Raw genomic sequence first — 6,000 nt, forward strand, 5'->3', positions numbered from 1 at the left:
GAGCCTGGAGCCTGTTTCCTATTCTGTGTCTCCCTCTCTCTCTGCCCCTCCCCCATTCATGCTCTGTCTCTCTCTGTCCCAAAAATAAATAAACGTTGAAAAAAAAAATTAAAAAAAAAAATTAAAAAAAAAAATTAAAAAAATTAAAAGCTATTGTTGAATGTGGTGCCAATGTTTTAACTTACAGGGAGGGAATGAAAGAAGTTTAACAGGGGCATAACTGTCTGAAATTAGCCAAACTTTCTGATGCCAACCCAAATAAAATGCAAGAGGAACTGGTCAGGATGGTCAACTCTATTAACCTTGTGGGGAAACTGGGTTTATAATGCAAATCCTGACAGTTAACTGTAATAGTATAATGGGTGTCCCCCAATACTAAAGGACAGAAGAGCTCCACCAACAGGAAGTAAGCAAACTCTGAGATTCATATGCCTCTACCTAACTCCTGAAAAATCCTAGGTATAGGACATTAGCGTTTGATATTTTGATGTTTGCTGTTCCAACTTCCTCAGTACTGAAACAGAAACAGTTAATAATTCTTTTCCCAACAAGCCTGCAGACAAATACATCAGGCAAATTTCTCTAAAGTATTTTTCAAGCAGATAATTTCTAAATCTAAAACCCAAATTATAACGTTATTTTCATTTCCAACTTTTTTAAAATCCAGTCATGATTAATTCCAAAGGCTTGACTCCTCAATGTCAGAGGTTCTGTCAAAAAGTAACTACAGATTAAAATCTACTTACGGAAAATAATAACCAGATGCGATAAATGATCCTCAGCTGGACAGTATTAATTTAGACAAAGCTGCTCTGTTATATTTTAGGGCCAACTGCGGAAATCTGAATATCTCAGTAATAGAGGAGATGAAAATTTACCAAGCAGGCCAAGGAGTGGGGGGAACCTCCTTATAGACCTGTATACAGTATGATTTCATTTCCATTAAAACATACATACACACACATAGACAATTATCCATAAAGTGATATAGTAGTGATCTCTGGGTGGTAGGAATGTGTTACTATATTTGCCTCTCCGTATTTTCTAATTTCCAACAATGTACATGTAACACCACCTCTGTAATAATACGTGAAGCCACTAAGGGCTCCTTAAAGTCAAAAAACAGTAATTATTAAGTGCCTACTATAGATGAGTCACATGATAGGCTTTTATTCCAAGTCCTCCTAGTTTTTAGCTAATATACTTCCCCCCAGGCCTCTGAGCTAAGCAACAGCTCATTTTAAAATATAACATTTCCTTAAACTCCTAACAGTTTTTTTTCCTCTCATCTCACTTTCAGGCACACTTACCATTTTTCAGTTTTCTCATTACAGCTCTTCTTTCAACTTTAGTAACTAATATGAAACTAAAATGCTCATGAACTTCTTTCCTTTTAAGTGAACATATATCTAGCTTTATCATAGATAAAATTTCTGTGGCAACCCATCCAACTTATCTTACTACAAAGCAGCTTACCATTGTAAGATAGAATCAAGTTCAAGTTCTACTGCATATCAGGAAACTCCCTTTATGTCTGGCTGTATAAAAAAAACAGAGGGGGGTGGGGGAAGGGGCCCCTGGGTGGTTCAGACCAGTTAACAGTCTGACTCTTGGTTTCTTCTCAGGTCATTATCTAGCGGTTCATGGGTTCCAGGCCCACTTTGGTCTCAGTGATGCCAGCACGGAGGCTGCTTGGGGTTCGTTCTCTCCCTCTCTCTCTCACACGTGCGCATGTACACACTAAATAAACTTAAAAATAAAGGGAGATATGGGGAAACAAAACACTTAGCTGTAAACTGTATCAGTTACAGACCTGAAAATGCCGAGTCCTATACAAACATAAAAATACACAAACTTAAAGAAAAGCAAAATACCAATCAGGAAACTCATCTGACTTAAAAGTGACATTAAATGAGACCGAAATATTTGGAATAAGAGCAATAAAATTCTGGGTTGCAGATATTTGTCAGAAAGTGTCACCCACAAAACATCCTCTGTGTCTCTCCAACATGTGTTGCCCATTCCACTACTATTGTCTTTAAAATGTTAAATCAGTGTAAACATGGTTATAATGAACTCTTCCTTTATCTACCTATAAGTGATTAAATCTTGATTAGCTGTGATTGATCAAAATACAATTTACTATAGTAATCGCTAACCAGTGATGGTCCACCACTACTAAACCAGCTTTCAAGGAAATAATTTCCTTGTACCTTAAAACTAGTTCATCAGCTTTGAAAGATAACAGCCTTGGGCTACCAGTAACTAAAAAGCAAGGCTTTCACAGTGGGTTTCCTGAAACACAAAAATAGTACACCTAAGAACCTTTGGGAAAGAAGCCCCTAAAGTGTTCCCTCTTGAACAGAGTAAACGGAGGGCTGCAGACCCTCGCCCCAGGTGGGCGAGGTGGGGCGCCTGTCTCCTCGTTACTAGAAAGCCAGCCAAAGCAGCTTGTAAACGGTCTCCGGGTGACGACGCATTCCTAACGGGTTTCGAAGGCACGTTTAAATCGCCCGCTTTTTTGTTTGCTCGCTGCATTCACCGTGCGCCTGGGCTGCAGCCGCCCCCGCGCGCCCGGGAGGGGGAGCCCAGGGTCGGGAAGCCCGAGGCCGGGTAGTTGGGGGGAGGGGTTGGAGTGGGGGAGAACGCGGGGCGAGGAGAGCCGGGGTGGAGGACCCTGGGACGAGGAGCCCATGCGGGAGGGAGAAGTGCGGGGTGGGCTGGGGGTAGAAGGCAGGAAAGGGGGGAATCCCGGGGTGGGGGTAGCTGGGCCGCCGCCCCGCACCAGAGAACGCTTTGCAAGGCTCCCGCCTCCCGCCAGGGTGTGCGCAGGGCCGCGGCTCCGCGCGGCGCCGCCCCCACCCTCTCTCCCCGCCTGCCTGCCTCTCCTCCCTCTCCTCCTCCTCTTCCCGAGGCGACAGAAACAACAGCGCGGAAGGAGGGGAAAGTAACTCCCGGCACCTCCACCGGAATTAGCCCCGGTGCAGTGATGACACCTTCTCGTGGCGCAACCAAGCCCCGCTCCCTCCGCAGCGGCGTCCCCGCCGCCGCCCTCTCCATTTGAAAGTGGCCACCCCCCGCCGCCGCCGCCGCCGCTCCTCCCGCCCCGCCGCCGCCAGCTGCACCAATCCGCTCGGCCCCAGTTGCAAATCAAACGCTCCCTCGCGTCCAGAAGCCACTTGCGCCGCTGGAAACGGCCGCGCCGTCCCCCTCCCCGAGTCCCTCCCGGGCGGCACCTTTGAGCTGGGGAGGGCGCGCCGGCGAGAAACCGCTGTGAGATGGGAGAGGCGGCGGCGACGGCAAGCAGCCCCGAGCGGGCTCGGCTCCCGCTCCCGCCCCCAGACAGTTCTGGAAACTGTGTATCACCTCTGTCACAGGAAGCCATCCGGGGAGGAAGGCGGCGCGGAACCAACAAACAAACGCCTGCGGCCGCCCGCCGGAATCAGCGCGGGGACGGCGACGGCTTCGGGCCGTTCCCTGGGCGGGGGCGCGGCGGACGCCCCCGCGCCGCAGGCTTTGTGCGGGGCTCCCGCGGCGCGGGCGCGGCGGGCCGGGCGTCCCCGCCCCTGAAGCCCCCCACCCCGGGCCCCGCGGCAGCGCCTCTGGGACCGTTAGGTGACGCTCCGGCCGCGGCCGAGAAAACAGCGCCTCGGCCGCCACCCGCCCCCATTTCCACATGGAGCCGCCTCTCCTCCAACGCCAGAGGCGGGCTACAAAAGTTGGCCCCGGGGCCACCCAGCACCTGCCCACGTGCCGCGGAGGCTCCCTCCCGGGTCTACCCCGTCCCCTTCCCCCCGCCGCCCTCGGCCGCCAGGTCACCTATTACCGGTGGGAGGGGAGAGAGCCTGCTATTTAAACGCCCGCGGAAGTTGAGGCACCCCCACTGGCGGGTGCCGTGCACCTGCCTCCCGCCGCCGCGCTCCGCCACTTTGAGCAGCAGCCGCGTCCCCGGCCCCGCCTCCTGCCCGCAGGCGGGAGGGGGAGCGGGAAGGAGGTGGAAGGGATCGAATTTCTCCAGCAAATGGGACCGTTCCGACAGGATTCGGTTCCCTGGTCAACATTCCACATTCCATCCCTCTCCCGCATTTGCAAGCCAGCGCCAACAACCCGGAAAGCCTGCTGGCTACCAAACAACAGCCCCCAACTCACAAACACACACTCACAAGCACCAGACACGTGCACTGGAGGGCTTTGCAACTTGCAGTCCGGAGGTACACACTGCACGTTCATTTAAGGCAGCGAAGCCAGAGCGACCCCACCCCCACAATTTGCAGATGGTGCCAAAGGTTGCAATTTGCAATCCGTTTTAAGTTCATGGTTAATCGGTACTTTGCTCTACCAATGCCAACTCCTTCCTAATTTCACCGATGAAAGGTTTTACTCTTTACAGTCTCGCTTTAAGTAAAAGGTCTGATTGTTGGAAACCCAATTTGGACGAATCTAATTGCCAAGCTGTCCCTACACCCCTTGCTCACTGCCCTTGAATTGATGCAAAGAATATTTTGGACTCGTGGTGACGCGGTGACAAGAGCCAGGGCTGCGGCCACCCTACACAGATGTACCTATACACACACCTATGTTTGGACAAATATAGTCGTCCCCCCGCCACCACGGTCACACACACTCTGGATTCATATATGTGCGCGGACCTGCGTTCTGCCATTGCCATCTGTCTACCAAGTTGCTACTATGCTTTCCACTTTCATGCAGCCTAATGCGCTTTGGCTTTTTAAAAATTTGTATAAACTAAAGCCAACTAAACTGGGCTTCTGCTCCTAAACGCGTTTAAATGATGATTCACCTGAAAACCGCATGTTCTTCGCAAATCCGAAAGAAGAAAAAGCTCTTAAGTCTTCAGCCCCCCAAAATTGAAAAATAATCATAATGAAACTTACTGATCCAACATAGATCAATTCTCAGGATCCAAAAATCATCTCTTCCTCCTCTGGCCCCCGCCCCAGCAATGCCCAAGTTACTGGTGGGATAGTAACGCTGCGCTCGGCGGCTGCCTGCCCTCCCTCCTCGCTACAGATCGAGAACCCAATCTTTTGGCGCCATATTAATGACGTACTATATTATTTCCACTAGGCAGCGACCTTCGGCATTAAATTACTCCCGAGAACTCCCGAGCAAAGCAACAAAACCATCAAATATGGCTGAGCCTCTCGGCTCGTCCTGCAGCCGACGCCGCCGCCGCCGCCGCCACCGCCGCCGCCGCCGCGGTACCGGGACGCGCACACGGACCCACACGCGGACACGCGCGGACACACGCGCGGCGCGCCCACCCCGCGCGCCCCCCGCGGCCCGCGCGCGTACCTGCTGCGGAAGGGTTCGGCTGAGTCGCTGGGCTCCACGCCGCTCGCTCCGCGCTGCATGAGTTCGGGCCGCGGCTGGCGGGCGGGCAGCCGGGCGGGCCCCTGCTCTTGCCGGCGCGCACACACTCGGCACTCGCGCAGGGAGGCACTCTCGGACGGGCGTTTGGCTTGTTATGGAGGAAGGGCTATGTGAATCAAACTCATTTCTGGGTCACTGCTGCCACAGGGGGGAGCACTTTAATCCCTTGCCAAAACGAGAGGGTGGGGACATGAGGGCGGAGGGAGCGCGCCGGGAGTCCGCGGCGCGGGGGGCTCAGTCCCTGGTTAACTCTTCGCGGCCCTCGCCGCAGCCGGCTGGGCCTTCGTCCGCAGGAGCTGGCAAAGAGCGGCACTGTTCAGCTTTTAAAATCTCTTCCCTCACTTCCCTTGTGAGTCAAGAAATTCTTGAGGTGTTTCTAAGCTAAGCAGGGAGGTGGGCTTTTAGATTACCCCCTCCAATCTACCCCAGTTCCAACTCTTGTCTGCTCTCATTGCACCTAGAAATGGATTCTTTTAAATTCGTTTAAAATTATTTGGATAAAAATGTGACTATTAAAGTGTGCAATCTGGGTGAAAGGTTTTATTTTTAGGCTGAATGGCAAAATAAATAGTTCTTTTGTAGTAACAGTTCTAGGGAGTTGAGAAT

General features: G+C 51.9%; 1 protein-coding gene across 5 annotated transcripts in view; it reads right to left on the minus strand.

Annotated features, from left to right (window-relative positions):
• Positions 1 to 5,466, minus strand: part of JADE1 (jade family PHD finger 1) — a 59,620-nt gene extending 54,154 nt beyond the window's left edge. The window contains exon 1 of one of the 5 annotated variants that reach the window (XM_030313070.1): positions 5,317 to 5,466. The gene's annotated coding sequence lies outside the window, so the exon portion shown is untranslated. Of the gene's footprint in view, positions 1 to 1,476; positions 2,706 to 3,826; positions 3,903 to 4,895; positions 5,167 to 5,316 lie in introns of those variants that run through there. The other 4 variants (XM_032592899.1, XM_030313065.2, XM_030313067.1 and 1 more) reach the window with 4 other exon arrangements.
• Between the last annotated feature and the right edge of the window lie 534 nt (positions 5,467 to 6,000).

The sequence above is a fragment of the Lynx canadensis genome, chromosome B1, assembly GCF_007474595.2.
Source record: "Lynx canadensis isolate LIC74 chromosome B1, mLynCan4.pri.v2, whole genome shotgun sequence".
NCBI lineage: Eukaryota > Metazoa > Chordata > Mammalia > Carnivora > Felidae > Lynx > Lynx canadensis.